Raw genomic sequence first — 19,186 nt, 5'->3', positions numbered from 1 at the left:
TGACTCAGTACAGTGGGAAGTTTTGCTTATTTGAGGGAGGCCTGCATACTCTACAGGTACCAAGAGTCACACACACACAAAAAACCCACCCCAAATTGAATTAAATAAATAAAAATAAAATGCCCAGTACCAAGTAACTGATCCCTGTGAAATCTGCAATCCTTGATGGACACTGAATGTTTGCATCAACCAAAAGCAAGACCAAGATAATCCACGTAGGGCTCATGGACCTCCGTAACCTTGAGGCCCGAGGATCAAGGGAAAAGTGTGCTGGCTCTAATCTGGCTTAGAATCCTGGTTCTGACACTACCTGTGTGATCTTGGACCAGTTATTCAACCTCTCTGAGCTTCAAATTCATCTTTCTCAAAAATAGAATTAATTCTTTATCTCGGCAGGGTTGTTGTGAAGAGTAAATGAAATAACATATTTGAAAGTTTCCAATGTACAGTAAGTGCTCAGTAAGTGTTCATTTCATTGTTGGAAATTCTATTAGAAATGAAGCCAAAAAGGATTTAAGTCATCATATGTCTAAAAACTTCTGGAAAGACAGTCTTTGGGCACTTCAAGCAGGACCTGGAGATATTTAGAAAGGAGAAAGTGAAGGTGGAATGAGGACTGGGGGTTCAGGGACTTACTTCCTTCTTGTTTTCTCAGTTTGGGGGCACAGGGAGGAAGCATGGTTTCCTGGCGGCGTGAGTATGTTTGGGCATTTAAAAAATCATCCCCCTTTTCTGATAAATGGGCTCAACTCTAGTCTCCTCCCTTCCTTCCTCCCTTCACCCCTTTTTCCTTCTCTTCCCTCTTTCTCCCCACACCCAGGGATCTTAATTAGTCCTTTTGAGTCTCAATTTCCTCACCTGAAACCTGGCAGTCAGAATAATTCATAGGGTTGCAAGAAGGGCTAAGTGGGATAACACACATTCAATAAATCAGCCCTATCTCCCTTAAGTGGTTTCTTATTTTCCTCTTCCCTGGTGACTTCTAATTCTCCCCACTTCTCCCACTTCCCATGCTCCACGGAGATGGAAAGTGAGACTGGATCAGGCACAGAGACAAAGGGTAGGTCTGGGAAATGTGTTCTCATCATTCTATCCTGTTTGGATGATGACTGTCATTATGATGGGCTGTTCATATCTTACCACCTAACAAGCTCCTACCACCAGCATCTAGGAGTAAACAGCTCCTGAATTATTTACTTGTAGAAACTTTTCACTGGGTGCGTGGCCAGTGTGGAATCCTAGAGTGAATAAACTCAATACTGTAAGTTGACTCATTTTGGGGCCATGCCTAAACTCAACGACATTAAAACTGTACCCGCCTGTGCTGAGGACTCCTTGGGCAGGTTAGATAAAGGGACCTGCAGTGTTCACCTTAGCGCTTTGTTTGGGCTTAGCGAGCTGGCTTCTCCTTTTGAGGAAGTTAGGGCCTGAAGTTAGGGCCCGAATGTTCTAGTGTCCTACAGGAAAGGCTGTCCTGGTCCAGGGCTAGGGCTGGCTGGCCTGACATGTCAGGGACACCCCTCCCCCCGCCACCCCCGTGATGCGGCCTCCCTTTATAGTTCAATCTGGATCTGCTTGATGCACTGGTTTATTTAGCAACCATTTACTATGATGCCTGCAGTGGGGAGAGGGGCGTAATAAAGGCCAGAACCCTTGCTGAGGACAACTCTGAAGGGCTATCCCAGCTTCAGGGCTCCCCAAGGGCCTGCTGAGTCCTTTGCTATGACAGCAACAGCCCACCTTTTCCTTCACTTGACCCTGTGCCCTTATATCCCCTTTCAGGTGATGTCCCTGATCTCATCAGTGACCTTCCTTCATGCTGATCTCATCTCGGCATCTGATTCCTGGGAGCCCAAGCTCAACGTGGAGCTGCCTGGAAGATGGACTGACCGACCTAGGTTTAAATCCTGGCTCTATCACTTAGTGGCTATGTGCTTTTGGGTGAGTTATTTAACCTCTCGAAATTTCATTTTTCATCTGCAGGGAAAAGATTTTAGTAAAGATTATGTGAGTTTATGTAGAGTGTGTAAGTACCTAGCTCACTGAAGCAACTCAAAAATGTAGTTCTTTATTTACTATTTGTCAAACAAGGCATTCCAGATCCTACGAGAACTTACATTTCAAGTTTATACATTTTACTAGAATTTATATTTTTATGTTCTTGAAAATAATCCTGCATCTTTGAAAGGGGTGACTCATTAAAGTTTTAGAAGACTGTCTTCAGTGAAGCATAGTGGTTAAGAAATCAGAGGGAGTGTGGATTTGGTTGCCCATAAATGAGCGAGCTAACCATATGACCTAGCGATTCATTGCAAAATGTTCTCACCTGTAGAATGGGATATTAACAGTATATACTTATGATAGATGGTATTTTCCTTGACTGCCTACAATAATATTTCTCATCCCAGCTGCTCTTCTAAAATGACCTTGTCTTTTTGGAGTGCCTGGGTGGCTCAGTCCGTTAAGTGTCTATCTTCGGCTCAGGTCGTGATCTCAGTCAGGTCCTGGGATGGAGCCCCGTATCGGGCTCCCTGCTCAGCAGGGAGTCTGCTTCTCCCTCTCTCTGCTCATGCTCTCTCTCTCTTTCTCAAATAAATAAATAAAATCTTTTTAAAAATAAATAAAAAATAAATAAATAAAATGACCTTGCCATTCCTCCATCAACAGATGACCTCTAATTCCCCCTTGCATCCAGGCTGGCCTCAGTGACTCGTATGACCACAGAATGTTGCAGAAACAATGTTCTGGCCCTCGAGGCTAGATTACATGAGGCCAGGTCATTTTGTCTGGGTTTCTTGTAACATCGCATGCTGTGAGAAGCCCAAGCACTTGGAGAAGTGGTGGTGTAAGTATCTGCTTAACGGCCCCAACCAACAGCCAGCATCAACTACCAGCCAACAGAGTCAGCCCTGTTGGATGTCTTGCCCCACTGGGCCCTCAGATGCCCATGGCCCCAGCCAACGTCTGACTGCGACTCCATGAGGCCCCAAAAAGATTGGCCCCACTGAGCCCAGGCAAACCACAAACCACGGCAGGTAATAATAAACTGTTGTTTTAAACCACTAAGTTATGGGCTGGTTTGTTACGCAGCATTGGGAACCCAGACTCTACCTCCTAGGGCTCTTGTGAGATGAGACAAGTTGAAGTGCTTGGTCAGTGATTACTACCCTTGGAGAAAAGGAAAAGCTGGTTTATATGGGGAGATAGAAGATGGGGATACATAAACTCAATAGGAAGCAGACATCCTCTGATTCAATATTTAGTGAGCACCTGTCACATGCCAGGCTCGCTATAGAAGCATAAAATCTCTGAGTAGAAAGGCATCTTGGAATTCTTCTAGTTCAACCTGTCACCCAGGGAGGACACTCCTTCATGAATGGTTGCTTAATCCAACCGTTACTTATTAATCCCTGCTCTGTGGGCGACAATACTGATGGGAAGCGGAACACGAAGATGACTAAGACGAAGGCCAGCACCAGGGACAAGCACGAGGACAGCGTGGCCCGGTGTGACATCTGCACGTCCCCAGCACAGAATGGGCGAGCCACCTCGTTGTTGGCCAGCCCCGGCCACACACCTTCCCTGCACCCTGGCTCCCGCGGATCTATTTTTTGCGTACCAACTTATACTCTGAGTGGCAGTTCTCGGGCTCTTTGCCTTCTTGCTCCATATCCTGAAGTCAGCTATTTACACATCCACTTACCCCTCTCAGCCCCTGCTCCCCCTTATCAGGGGAGGCGGGCTTGGCCTGGCCTTGAACACCAGCCCGCAGGCCCTTCGAGGGCGGTCCCTGGGTCCATTGGCCACAGGGCCTCAGCTCCTAGAGTGACCAAAACCAAACAAGGGAAAACAAAAAGAAGAAGAAAGCGAAGAGAACAATGAAAAAATGCATCCTGTTATGTGTGGGTCCAGAAAAATGCCAGAGATTTCCTTCACTCACGTTCTTATCAGTCTATGTGCTGCCGAAGCCACGTCTGTTCCAAATGACAGCATAAGCTGTTTTCTCAAGCTTCACAAGTGACGCGAAGGTTTTCATAGGCTGGCGTTTGCATGGACAGGTGAAACCAGTTTTTTAAAAAATCCCGGAAGGGTTCACTTTGCGTTCAAGCCAAGTAGTTAAAAAGCTGATACAATTTACGAGCTGTCCCTGGTTCCCACACAGAGCCATGTTTTATGGCTTCTTAACATTATCTATAAAAAATGTTTCACACACCATGAGCTTCACACAAATATAGGCTGAGAATTTTAATTTTCAATGATAAACGTTAAGTTCAGTGTCACAGCCGAGAAAGCCCTTGTCTTCTCCTGAGAAACAGAGAACTCACCAGAGCAGACTTCGCAGGCCTCACGGCCCTGGAAGCCCGCCCTCCTCCTCACCTGATTCACCTGCTGAGAGCCCCGCCCCCGCCTCCCAGGTGTTGGGGCAGAGCAATCTCACTTCATCCTTCATCATCCATCAGACCCCACCTCCTCCTCATGCTCTTCCTCCCCCTTTGAAAATGTTATCCCTTGTTTGTACCAATGTTTCTCTGCATATCTGGAACAGTAGTTTATATACAACCCAACACAGGGCTCTGTTGTTTAGCGATTTACTCCATTTTTTGTTCCTACAATGTATTCATACCATGGGGAGGGGGCAGAATCTGTTTAATCACCTCTGAAGACAGTGCAGCCCCCATCACAAAATCACCACAACTTTCCTATGGAGGAAAATAGAGGAAGTCCTAAGAAAAAAAGGAACTTGGTAGGGAAAAGGGGAGGAATGTTTCTGGGAAGTTTGGCGACCGGTGGGGAGACTTCATCATCAGGAAGCTGGGAATCGCCATGTGCGCCTGGGTCAGTGGGAGGCCCTCTGAGAATGCCAGAAGCTTCGGGATACGGCCCAGCAGCAGGTGGACCTCGGGGCCTGGGAGTGAACTGTGGTGTTCGGTGGACAGACTTCTGGGCCTGGGCATGAACACCAGCAGATGGAGGGTGAGCTCCAGGAGCGGGGAGAAGACCCCAGAAAACCTGATGGTCTTGGGGGACTCAGGGGCTGTCAGCAGGTACTTTCAGCACCTCTGTTCCCAAGCAGAAATGAACCAAGGGCAGGGCCTGGTGCCTTTGGCAATCTCTAGAGAATCGATCTAGAAGAGAAGGCAGCTCAGCAGCCCACTGCTTAATTTCTCTGCTTGATATATTAGAGCCCAAGGTGCTGACTTTCATCAACTTCTTCATCTCTACCTTGACCCTCTTCATCCCTGCCTGGGCTACAGACTGGGGAAAGAGCTTTTTAAGTCATGCTGCTTCTTATTTCCAGAATAGAAGTTTTGCTTCCCCCCGCTACCGCCATGAATTTATATCTGTTCTTTGGGAATAACTGATGTGGGGTCCTCAGCCCTTCCAATGTGGAGAAGACTCGGTGGAGACCTTTTCTGGCATCTCGTGGCTTTTTAGTTCTGGGCAGGAAGTGATGGACCTTAAATGCCAAAACTAGGGAATCATGATAGGCCCTCCTGGGTTGCAAGGAAGTGTCTGGGGAGTCAAGAGTCCTCCTGGATTGAGATTTGTCTGTGCAGTTATGGTGGGTCCTCCTGAGTAGGAGATGGATCTGGGAAGCCATGATTAGTGCTCCTAGGAAGAGATGCTCCTGGAAAATGCTGATATATTCTCTTAGTTTGTATGGTTTCTGAGCAGTCAAGAACCCTCCTATATTGAGATATGTCTAGAAGGTCATGACGGACCCTCCTGTGGGGAGATGGGTCTGAGGTGTTCTGCTGACCCTCCTAGGATGAGAAGGATCAGGGAAATCATGACACCTCTCCTAGAGAGAGATGATCTGTGGAGTCATAAGAAGAATGCCTTTGGAAAGACAGACCTTCATTCTTGCTTCCATTCGGCATCGGTCCCAAAGGCCTCCATCTGCTTTCCCATCTGTGCCACCCCCCACAAGCAAATCTCTGCCATCTTCCTCTTCCTCCTTTCCCGCTCAAGGGTGAAGTTAGCTCACATCCTGGTCTGCAACCTCCATCCTCCTGCAAATGGCCCTGGAAGGCTGCACCTGCTTTTTGCGACACTTGCAACTGAGTCTACCGCTCACAAAAAAATAAAATAAAGGGCAGGGAGAAGAAACCACAGCAGAGGGTGCACCCAGGTTCTCAGGTCTTGGTGCCAGATGGTGCCATTAATGAGAGTCTGAGGGAAATGCAGCCCCACTTGGGACTTTATGGCTTCAGGAAACTCCTTATTCAGTTCCTAAGAAGATCACCTCCATTTTTTTTTAAGCAATGCAGTAAATGGGATTAAGTTGAGCCATGATCACAGTGTTTACCTGCAGCTGATAAGCCTGCATAGCTATTCAGACCTGGTCCATTGGATTGATTAGGATATTCATTCAAAGGAAAGAATATTTGTGTGCAGAAGGTTAGGAACAAAATAGTTTTCAGGGATAAGATCTGCTTGTATTTTTCAGTAATCAAAAAAAGAAAACTGAATAGATCTCGAGTTTCTTTTCTATTCATTAGAAACTGAGAGGAGGATGAGGAACCCAACCTCAAGGAATTCATGGTCAAGTTGACCCTCTGATTATCAGTTTATCAAATGCCCTTGCCTCCTAGCTTGTTTACTTACATGTTCCCTGAACAACATGACCTAGAGAATTATCCATTCGTTACCAGCTTGTACCATGGTGTCTATAGCATTTTCATTCTATTCAAGACACTATCTCCCTCAATTGGAATGGACTTCATTTCTCATTGTTGAACAGTTCATTTTTTCTTTGCTCTTTTCACTGACTCAGTCTAAGCCAACCCCCTAAAATTGTTTTCACTTTGCCTTGTGAAGAAAGAAACGTCATGTCCTTATGCTATGTTAGCATTTGGAGAAATGCCTACACAATCTCTAATTTCTCGAAATGAGCAATTCTAAGACTCAGTCCCTATATAAGTGCACTGAAGAGAAACGTGTGTTCATGATCCAATCACCGTCCTTATCTTGTGTGTCCAACCCAGGAGCATGGAGCTGGAGACCTGCGTAGCGCAGAGTGAAATGCTTCTCCCAGGAAGAGCACGGCTTGGAGAGCTGTCACCTATTAGCACTGGTGATAGTATCAGAAATCTGCCCCTGGACTTCACACTCTGCCTCAAGAGCCTGCCAATGGAGGTAGGAAGGAAGGTGTACTGCTCACAACAGGGCCGGCATAACAGAAGCTGTTGAGGAAGCACTTCCTTTGTGCCCAACAATGGGCTAAGCATGCCTCGTCCATCTTCTTGCTCTCACACCAGCTCAGGCTGCCAGTGGAGCCAAAGTCTTTGGTCCTATCAAAGGAAGACTGGATTTTCTCGGAGATGAGTCTGAGTAAGGGACTATACAAGTTTTCCATCTGGACCATTTTGTTGTCAAACTGGCAGGGCTGTGAGACTCTGCAAGACTGCCCGGGCACACTCCCTCTCCAAAGGAACCCAGCTCCACCATTGTCAGAATCCTCACAATGTTTACCATCAGTGCTGCTCAATTTTTCATTTTTCTGGAGATAACTCTTCCAGTCTTTGAAATCAAATGACCCAAAGCAGGCTGGAATTATTCAGGGAAGCCAGGAGTTAAGCACCTGTCCACAATGATGGAGGTTTCTCCTCAGGGGGGACAACAGGTAGACCCCTGTTCTACAACCTCACCTTTAGTCAGAGTGGCTGAATATATTTGTAAATCTGAGTCCCTTCCTTAAGTTTTTTTGTAATGAGTTTGCAATTTCCCTTCTCAAAATGGAAACTTATTTGGAAATCCTTTGCTCATTTAAAAGCTTTTTGACAGTAAAACTACATATAAATAATATGTCATGTGGGAAAGATTGCATTCGTGATCTGCCTTTCTATGAACTCAACTTATTTCTTTCAAAAAGATAAACTCTGACTTTATATAGCAACAACAAAAATTGGTAAGAATGTTCTTCTTAGTCACTTTTGTGAGATCTGTACATATTAAGGATGTTTGCCATCCGTCTGCATATTATATTTATCAGTTTTCGCCCCCTCTCCCCAGCCTTAGTCTGTAAGGTGTACAGAATAAGCATATAGCTGTATTTTTGGTCTACTCTTTGTGTGTGGTGGACCTGAAGTGTCCAGCAAATGGAGAGTAAGTAGAAACTCTAAAGGTGGGATGCCTGGGTGGCTCAGTTGGTTAAGCGTCTGTTTTCGGCTTGGGTCATGATCCTCGGGTCCTGGGATAGAGTCCTGCATCAGGCTCCTTGCTCAATGGGGAGCCTGCTTCCCCCTCTGCCTGCTGCTCCCCCTGCTTGTGCGCTCTCTCTCTCTGACAAATAAATAAATAAATTCTTGGAGAAAAAAAAAGAAACTCTAAAGGCATATCATCTCACATTTTGCAGCCTATCTGATAACTCTAATCTTATCTCCATATGTTTATTTTCAGAAGCCAGGGAAAAATATTTGCATTAAAAGCCCAATAATAAACACCCACTCTCATCTCCAGATAGCACAGAAAATTCTAGAACAAAGATTCATGTTTCCTGACTCTTAGCAGAGACCTACCTGCTTTGGGATTGAGAGAGAAGGTCTACAGAGAGCACCTAAGTCATTTATTAAAATCTTGAGCTGAGACAGTCCTTTGTAGGAGAAAGCTCAGCTGGTTATAACTACATGCTTGGGAGCTGGACGGTGGCATGGCAAGACCCAAGTCCATTTGCTGGCTGTGTGATCTTGGACAAGTTCCCTACCCTCCCTACCAGTGCTTTGGTGCCTTCCTTTGTAAAATTCCTCTGTAAAATATAGATGCACTTTAGTAGAGTGTTGAGAACATAAGTGCTCAATAAATCTAGCTGTTATTGTTATCGTGATGATTACGACACCACCGAAGTCATGTAAACAGCAAGTCGAGTTTTGGAGGCTGTGTAATGATGCTATTCCTCAGGCTCATCCAGTTTCCTACCAATTGAGTCTACACCTTTGCTTCTCCCTTCTATAAAACACTGGGATGATCATGGTAAATAAAATGCCTTTGTGTTTCTAAAGCCTTATCACACTCGTTTTTTTTTTAAAGATTTTATTTATTTATTTGAGAGAGAATGAGAGAGACAGAGAGCACATGAGAGGGGGGAGGGTCAGAGGGAGAAGCAGACTCCCCGCCGAGGAGGGAGCCCGATGCGGGACTCGATCCCGGGACTCCAGGATCATGACCTGAGCCAAAGGCAGTCGCTTAACCGACTGAGCCACCCAGGCGCCCCACACTCATTTTCTCATTCGATCTCCACAATAACTCTGTTAAAGTAAATGAGAAAGACCTTGTGGTCTCCATTTTATAGGTAAGGGACTGACTGCAAAGAGAGGTCAGGTGCCTTGCCCAAACTGATAACAAGTAGAATGGGATTCAAAGCAATATCCTTTTCACTGTGTCTCTGGGATGAGTAGAAGGGGCCTTGGCACAAAGGGTCATCCCCCTGGTTCTAGCTCCCGGCCTCCATGTTCCCTGGTCTATGCCAGTGGTCAAGTTTTGCTGCCATCCCTGGGAGTATGAAGATAGGGAGCATTTCTCTTCCACTTCCTGGCATTCTGGATCCCCAGTCTGCTGCCTTAGCTCTGAAACTTCAGGATATCATGCCCAAAATTGTACCAGCAGGTGTTAGTAGGAGGCATCTGGCTGGGGCTAGACACGCTGTTTCTACACATACAAACCCTCCTGAATAGTATCTTTATCTACTTTAAATATCAACATGCTCACCAAAGGCAGCTTTGAAAAGACAATTGTCACAAGAAAGCATCAGGCTGGAATAGATGGATAAATGTTGGAGGGGGAGGGGTGTTTCTGTTCTATGAAAGGCCAAAGGCTCCAGCTTCCAGGCAGCTAGGCTGGACCCTGGGCACTCAGGCAATGGATTTAATCACTTTGCATCCTTTTGCATGAGCAACTGCTGTTGTGGGACCATCCCCTTCTGCTCTAGTCCACAAAGTGGGGAAGGGCTAAAATCCCTGGCCCAGGGCAACTGAAATGACCTAAAATTATAGAACCAACCTTGGCTGTACACCAGAATCATAGATGGAATTTTTAATAAATACTGATGCCCAGACCAATTAAATCAGAATCTCTGAGCCTGAGTTCCAGCCATCAGTTTTTTAATATAGCCATATTGATATACATTGTATTATATACCTTATATAATTGACATGCAATGAACTGCACATAGTTAAACAATTTGATGAGTTTTGACATAAATATATATCTTGACCCATCACTGCAATCAAGTAAAGTTCCTTCACATCCTTTGTAATCCTTCCCTACCTCCCCAACCCCCACCACCAGGCAAACGTTGATTAGCTTTCTGTTGCTATAAATGAATTTCTATTTCCTAGAATTTTACATATATGGAATCATATAGTACATTCCTTTTCTTTAATCTGGCTTCATTAGCTCAAAATTACTTTGAGATTTACCCGTGTGATTATGTGTCAATTCCTTTTTATTGCTGAGCAGTATTCCACTGTGGGATATACCATAGCTTGTTGATCTATTTGCCTGTCACCAAACATCTGAGTTGTTTCCAGTTTGGAACTATTACAAATAAAGTTACTCTGAACACATATGTGCAAGTCTTTGTCTGGTTGTAGGCTTTCTTTTTTCTTGGATAAACAACTCAGAGTGGAATGGCTGAATCATGTGGCAGGTCTATGTTTAGCGTTTTAAGAGGCTGCTAAACAGCTTTGCAAAGTGGTTGGGCCATTTTACATTTCCACCAGCACAACAGGAGAGTTCCAGTGGCTCCATAACCTCTCCATTCTGGTGTGTAATACATCTCATCAGAAATTTAATTTGCACTTCCCTAATGACTGATGGTGTTGAGCATCTTTTCATGTGCTTCCCCCGCACATTCTTTGACATTATGTATATCTTTTTTGGTGAAGTTTCAGTTCAAATCTTTAGGGATGGGATCAAGCACTACTGTCTTAACTGGAAAGTTGAGTGCAAACCCCTCATTTAATCATGTGGGGACTGAAATCTAGAAAGAGATTGGGTTACTTGTAGAGGAAAACGAAATCACCCTTAACATAATTGTGGCCACTAGGGAGCAATTCTTCACTAACTACCTCATTTCCATTAAGTCGGACAATGTATCTATCTGAGCTAAGACTTACTGTGTTCAGACTTACTGGTCCATGTCTCAACCTGATCATTCACCATTTCACTCACTTATCTGAGTATTTGTTCTATAATAAAAATTTGAAGGACATGACTAACTTTGAATTTGTGACAGTATTATGACTATAGTGACATAGAAGGGAAAATGGTCTCAGGGCTTTCACATATAGTGCAGACTATACAACTCTAGAGGGTTCCATTCACATAGACTATGGTGTGAAAGGCATTCCTACAATTGTTCAGTGCACAATCTGTACAACCCTATAGGGTGACCCTGAACAACCTTAAACTCTAAGATCTTGATCTCACCTTTAACTGTGCAATCATAGGAAAGTCCGTTGAATCTCTGAATTTGGGGTTGAAATCTATAAAATTGGGATCATTTGTGCTCACAGCATAGATATGAATGAAATGAGGTCATGTTAGGGATTAGCAAACCCAAGTGGCTATGGGAGCTAAGCAAGTAATTTAAATGAGTAAAGAGGGTCAGGTCAGAGAGGTGATGAAGACATGAAGGGGATCATGACAAAGTATCTACTCGGCTCTAGCTGATTATAGCCTTGTAAAAATGCTGGCACATGGTGACCAGAGCTTCTGTTTCATAAAAGAAGTCAAAAACCAAGATATCTGGGGCGCCTGGGTGGCTCAATCGTTAAGCGTCTGCCTTCCGCTCAGGTCATGATCCCAGGGTCCTAGGATCAAGCCCTGCATCGGGCTCCCTGCTCTGCGGGAGGCCTGCTTCTCCCTCCCCCACTCCCCCTGCTTGTGTCCCTCTCTCACTGTGCCTCTCTCTGTCAAATAAATAAAATCCTTAAAAAACAACAACAACAACAAAATATCTATGGTCAAATGTAGTCCACTGATGAATGTGAAAGGGCTCCCTGAATTATGTCCCCTTATGTATTTATAGGGCACCATTATATGGCTTAACTCAAGCTGTGGGGCAGTCTGTGAGTGAGTATCGTAGATGTTTATCTTGCACCCCACCTCTCACCATAGAGCCAAGCCAACCTAGGAAACCAGGTCATGATTCAAAGTTTGTCCGGTTGGAATGGGATTGAAAAAAGAGGTGTTGGGTAAGTTGAGGCTTAGTGACATTAAGCTAAAATAACCTGATGGATTCATTTCACAGGGCAGGTGATGGATTTGGATTTGGAACTACTCCAGGTGCAGGTTGCCAAGCCTTCCTCTCTTGTGGATAGTACTCACATGGGCATGGTCAGTGTCTGTCACAGTGACCCTTTCTTTCTCTGCAATTCTATGGTTGATCAATTCCTTCTCTGCTGGAAACACCTTTTCTTTATATGTCTTAATGCACTCAATTGGATTATAAAGTTATGGTGCAGGGGAGTGGCTCTGGAGCGCTGATCATATGCATCTCCTCCGATTCTGTTTTCAGTGATGTCACACTGGCAGCTTGAAATTAGCCACGGTGCGTATTTATACTAAAGAAATTGGCAAATGTTACAAATCAGGTTTATCCCTTCCACCCCCAGAAAGCTGGTTGTTTGACACTAACTAGCACACCCCTGGTTATGAACGTCATAGGTCCTGCAGCTTCTTACCTCTTCCATGTGTATGTTTCTACTTTGATTTCTTATGGGCCGATCTTCTGCTTGACATGTAGAGAGCAATTTACTAGCATTATTTCTAAGATCTTAGAGGGGACCCACTTTGTCCCCAGCCCTCCCAGTAAAGGGCTCGCCTGAGCCAGGCTCTGGCCCCATGGGAAGCTGGTCTAAGATGGGCTCCTCCTGACCCTCTGCACAGAGTCACCTGACCACAACCCTCATCTATCAAAATAATTCCTGTGTGTAGGCATTGCTCCAGCTGGTGGGAAGGATTTCATGAGATCATTTATTCTAACCAGCTAGTATTGACACAGTGTGCTAACTCTCCTCAGACTCTGTATTTTCATAGGAAACGGAGATAGCCCAAGGGCAGAGAATCAAGGGATGAGGTCCCCCCCACCCCCCAGCAGCATTGCAGGCTGCTAGGGACTTATTTGCGATCGAGGAGCTTTATGACATTTCTTATATGCTCTCAGGTTGGCTACCAACTGAGTAACCCCGCCAATTAATTTTGTGAGTCTGGAAGAAGAAATGCTAACAATAGTAATAATAATAACAACGATGATGAGATGATGATTCACTATCCTTCCCAGTAATGTCCCAGGGAATTTCTATGACTTTTGGTAACCTTCAAATAGAAGAGATAAACTAATAAAACTTGATTGGGATCTCTGTGACTCAGTGATAGAAAATCCCTGTTGAAAAGCTAAGATTTATTACCTGCAATTTGGCGAGGCCCTAAGGATGGTCCTGTCCCTCCTTTCTCCTTTTGCAATGACATCCAGAAAAAGTACAGTAATTCTGGGGAAGTGAATTCAGGTCTCCTGGGTCCCCTTTGACCAGCCTGCTTCTTCCTCACTTCTGGAACTCCCACTTCCCTGAATGCTTACTTCTGGATGCGGTGAACAGGATACACCCGGATCTGCCTAATTAACAAATAACAACACAATCCTGGAAGCTGCTGTCTGGTGTTCTTGGGGATAGGTGACTCAGTGGCAGGCCAGGGCTGGCCCTCAGTTTGTAGGTTGCTCTGGGCGGCTTCTGTCCGTTCTCAGAGGCTCCCCTGTGGCTTTTCACTCTCTGGCATGTTTCTTTTCATCAGCTCTATTGTTATATGACTCAAAGAGGGTCTTCTTTTCAATACCTAATATCCCAGGGACTCAGCTGACTCATACCTGAAGGATAGGTATGAGGTGTGTGCCAAGCATCTACTGAAGATGGGATTTATTGATTTTGAGAAAATAGACTTAAGGAAAGATAAGAGGCAGAATTCTGAGGACCTTAAATCCAGAGCCTTCCCAGGGCATTATGTTCAACATGTTCTGCCAAACCCAGTCTTTGGCTAAACCACTTATACTTTCTAGATAACTGCTTTAATTTTCATTTATATCTACTCATGTTTTAAAATACGAACCATGCATCAATTTTGAAGGAAATAGAACCAACCTGGAGCCTCCCATAATAATAAATCTTTATCTGATACTTTATAATTTACAAAGCTGATAATCTCATTTGATCCTTACAGAAACCCTATGAGGTTGTAATTTTTATTTGGAGACTCTCCCAAAAATGTCGTAGGAACACAAAGATTTGAACCCAGGTCTATAGACTCCAGAGTGCAGACTAAACAAACAAACAAACAAAACAAAACACAAAAACTCCAACCTCATGCCATAGCTCTTTGTAGAAGCACTTTAGTGCAGAACTCATAGCAAATTTGATCTTGAACTACTTTTCCCTTCCAAAGATGCCCCAAATTCTGGGAGCTCTTGTTAGGACATGGCCTTTCTTGTAACACTGAGTTCCAGATCAGAGTAGTATTACTCAATATAGTGCCCCAAACAACTTCACTCTAAACCCATAAAGTAAAAAAATAAAAAATTAAAAATGTTTTTTTATGGAATATTGGTCCATCTTAATGAGTGTGCCCTTTTCCTACCCAAAAAAGAATCAAATACTCCCTAAGAGGACAGCAGCCCTAGACTCCTACCTTGAAAATATAGTCAACTGTGGGTGTACCTGTACTCTCGTCGACACAATGTCTGGGAAAGTTGGATGAATTCCTGTAGGTGAAAATACTTCTGCAAACTCTAGGGTTCTGGTAGGTGGAACCACCATTTTCAGATGAAAAAGAAGACAGTAAACTTTTTCAGATGGGCGAGGCATATGCAAAATTATACATTTAAAATGGAAGGGCTTACTGACATGGATGAGAATCCTAATGAGTGCTGGTTCAAGGCATCACCCTGCCCCACCACCAAATTATTGTATTTATTTTCAAGGCCCTTTTCATTAAGCATAAATTCCATTTTTCTATACTTTTAAAGTCATGTAAGTTTAACTCTGGTCGGTTGCATGAGCCAAAGTCCCCTTGTTACCCTCGTAAACTTCTCCCCCATTAACCAGGAGCCTTCTGGTGTGCTCAGGAATTTGGGCTTCTCCTGGCTGGGACTGTCTGAGCAGCTCTCCTGAGGGAAGAGGCTCTGGGTTGGGAAAGTGATCTTTCAGGAGATAGGACTATCTCAAGAGAAAAAGAAGTGAGACTGGTCCTGCAGGGTCGAGTCTTAGAAACCCAGAAAGCACTTAATATGTGTATCAGTTGGAGCAGGAGGCAGAGAAGGACAGAAAGATGCCCAGCTAGGTGGCCGAGAGGAGGAGTGGAACTTACCAGTGAAAAGGGTAGTTCAGGAGCCAAGTCTACAAGCTCTGAGCATCTGCCAGTATGACTCTTTTTTTTAACGTTTGAATGAGTGATCCATTAAGTGGGACAACTCAGGACACAAAAAATAGGTAGACCTCTTATAATTTCTTAATTAATCATCAAAATTATCTTTTGGGTCATCTGATTAGTATGGGTTCTTCTTTATAGAAATAATCTCTTATTTTGAAAGGTATTATGCGATCTTCAGAGATAGCATGCACTTTCATATCATACTCAAGCCTCCAAAGTCCAAGCATGCTGTCAGCGTCTGCTTTGGATGTAGGTATTAAAGATCAGTTCGTCTTTGGGCACTACTTCATGATGTCTTAACTCACAAATGGCTGAAAAATAAAGAGGAATGACTACAGTAAGGGCCATCATCCTTTCCAGCCACTAAAATGTACATACTTTCTGTCTAGTTACCTCTCTTCCAATAACATGTTCTTGGGAAGCTGAGTATGTTATAAAACTGTGGACTCGGCAAGGAAGGGGCCTGGAGGGAAAACTCCTCTCCTCCAGCGACCAGAAATGCTCATGCCACAAATAATCCTAAAATTTATATGGAGCCAGAAAAGACCCCGAATAGTCAGAGGAATGTTGAAAAAGAAAAGCAAAGCTGGTGGCATCACAATTCCAGACTTCCAGCTCCATTACAAAGCTGTCATCATCGAGACAGTATGGTACTGGCACAAAAACAGACACATAGATCAATGGAACAGAATAGAGAGCCCAGAAATGGACCCTCAATCCTATGGTCAACTAATCTTCCACAAAGCAGGAAAGAATGTCCAATGGGAAAAAGACAGTCTCTTCAACAAATGGTGTTGGGAAAATTGGGCAGCCACATGCAGAAGAATGAAACTGGACCATTTCCTTACACCACACACAAAAATAGACTCCAAATGGGTGAAAGACCTAAATGTGAGACAGGAGTTCATCAAAATCCTAAAGGAGAACACAGGCAGTAACCTCTTCGACCTCAGCCGCAGCAACTTCTTCCTAGGAACATCGCCAAAGGCAAGGGAAGCAAGGGCAAAAATGAACTATTGGGACTTCATCAAGATAAAAAGCTTTTGCACAGCAAAAGAAACAGTCAACAAAACCAAAAGACAACTGACAGAATGGGAGAAGATATTTGCAAATGATATATCAGATAAAGGGCTAATATCCAAAATCTATAAAGAACTTATTAAACTCAACACCCAAAGAACAAGTGATCCAATCAAGAAATGGGCAGAAGACATGAACAGACATTTTTCCAAAGAAGACATCCAAATGGCCAACAGACACATGAAAAAGTGCTCAACATCCCTTGGCATCAGGGAAATCCAAATCAAAACCTCAATGAGATATCACCTCACACCAGTCAGAATGGCTAAAATTAACATGTTGGTGGGGATGCAGAGAAAGGGGAACCCTCCTACACTGTTGGTGGGAATGCAAGCTGGTGCAGCCACTCCAGAAAATAGTATGGAGGTTCAAACTCAAAAAGTTGAAAATAGATCTATCGTATGACCCAGCAATGGCACTACTGGGTATTTACCCCAAAGATACAAATGTAGGGATCCGAAGGGGTACATGCACACCAATGTTTATAGCAGCAATGTCCACAATAGCCAAACTATGGAAAGAGCCAAGATGTCCATCGACAGATGAATGGATATATATATACAGTGGAATATTATGCAGCCATCAAAAGGAATGAAATCTTGCCATTTGCAATGACGTGGATGGAACTGGAGGGTATTATGCTGAGCGAAATAAGTCAATCAGAGAAAGGCATGTATCATATGACCTCACTGATATGAGGAATTCTTAATCTCAGGAAACAAACTGAGGGTCACTGGAGTGGTGGGGTGTGGGAGAGATGGGGTGGCTGGGTGATAGACATTGGGGAGGGTATGTGCTATGGTGAGTGCTGTGAACTGTGTAAGACTGTTGAATCACAGACCTGTACCTCTGAAACAAATAATACATTATATGTTAAAAAAAAGAAGAAGAAGAAGATAGCAGGAAGGGAAAAATGAAGCGGGGGTGGAAATCGGAGGGGGAGACGAACCATGAGAGACTATGGACTCTGAGAAACAAACTGAGGGTTCCAGACGAAAGGGGCATGGGGGGATGGGTCAGCCTGGTGATGGGTATTAAAGAGGGCATGTACTGCACGGAGCACTGGGTGTTATATGCAAACAATGAACCATGGAACACTACATCAAAAACTAATGATGTAATGTATGGTAATTAATATAACATAATTAAAAAAAAAAAGAAATGCTCATGCCCTGGTTCCTGAATAGTGCTGGCAACTTGCCAGGTCCTGGTCCATCCCTCATCTCCTTCTTCAGATACTCTGACACCACTGATGAGGCTCTGGACTCCTTCACTTCTGTTCAACTCCCAGACTGTACTTTAACTCCAGCCTTTCCAGCTCTGATCTAGAACTATCCTGACCTCTAAGGCAACTTCCAGCAACTTCCGGCTAATTTCATCCAAGATGCATGGGTTATTACCAACAATAGCTATATCAACAAGAATTAACCTTTACTGAGCACTTACCATATGACAGCCATGTAAAGAATCTTCATTATCTTCATTAACTCATTGAATTCCCATAACAACCTTCTGAGGTTGGTACTAATAATTAGCCCCATTTCACAGATGAGGAAGCTGAGGATTTGGATGATAACTTGCCCAATTCCACATAGTCATAAAATGGTAAGGCCATTTAGGATTCCTTCATGGATTCTGAATCACATAAAATTATAGGGCTTGAGCCTAAGTAATTTTGACTCCAGAGCGTGGGCTCAACCACTAGGCAAGACTCCCTCCAGAAGTGACCACCTCCCCAGAGTGTCTCGCTGTGGACTCCTATACACCGAACACAGCCAGCGATGGCGATGGTCATGAGGGCTTTCTTTGTTGAAATTGAAGCTTAACAATAATTAGTTTGGAGTGTAGTTATTAGAAAGCAAGCCATGATCTGGGGGAAAATACCTACAGAAAGAGACGGGGAGAAGTCTTGAAAACCCATGAAAGTTAAGCAGTCCATGCTGTATGGCTCCTGGTGTAACATTTTGAAAACACACGTATTATGTAGTGAGCTTAGGTGAAATGCTGAAGAAGACACAGAATCACACCTAAGACCCTGCCCAATTGGAAGACAGCCAAGAATTACCTGCACCCCAAATGGGGCGCCCTACAAAGGCCACAGAGAAGACCGGTTCCCCTTAGAGACTGCTACTTATTTCCCACATTGTGGGGGGTTCCTAACGAATAAACCAATAAATAAGTGTCTTTATAATTTTCTATGTGATTCAGAATCAGTGAAAGAATAAGCCTTTGGTGCTTATTTATGGAGGACATATCACAAATATCTGGTGTCCCAAACAGCTTTTCAGAGGAAAGAACATTGAACAGTTGTTCTAAGGCCTCTTTCACTGACCTAATCTTCTCGTACGATTCCAAAAACATTTTTTTTAAAGATTTCATTTATTTGAGAGAGAGAAAGAGAGAGCGTAAGCATGCACGAGCAGGGGGAGGGGCAGATGGAGAAGCAGACTCCCGGCTGAGCCCAGGACCCTGAGATCATGACCTGAGCCGAAGGCAGATGCTTAACCCACTGAGCCACCCAGGTGCCCCAAAAACATTTATTAAAAACAAACCTAGATGTGAGCAGAAAACTGCTTGAGTCGAGGTGGATAAAGAAGAAAATGGGAAAAAATAAGAATCACAGATAATCCCCAAAGCTCATTTCAACCATTAGGATTCTCCCCGTTTAGATATTTTGTGGTTA

This window comes from Mirounga angustirostris, unplaced genomic scaffold, assembly GCF_029215605.1.
Source record: "Mirounga angustirostris isolate CCGP_5_RB_7025 unplaced genomic scaffold, mMirAng1.0.hap1 SCAF_13, whole genome shotgun sequence".
Classification (NCBI taxonomy): domain Eukaryota; kingdom Metazoa; phylum Chordata; class Mammalia; order Carnivora; family Phocidae; genus Mirounga; species Mirounga angustirostris.
This window is presented reverse-complemented; position numbering follows the sequence as displayed.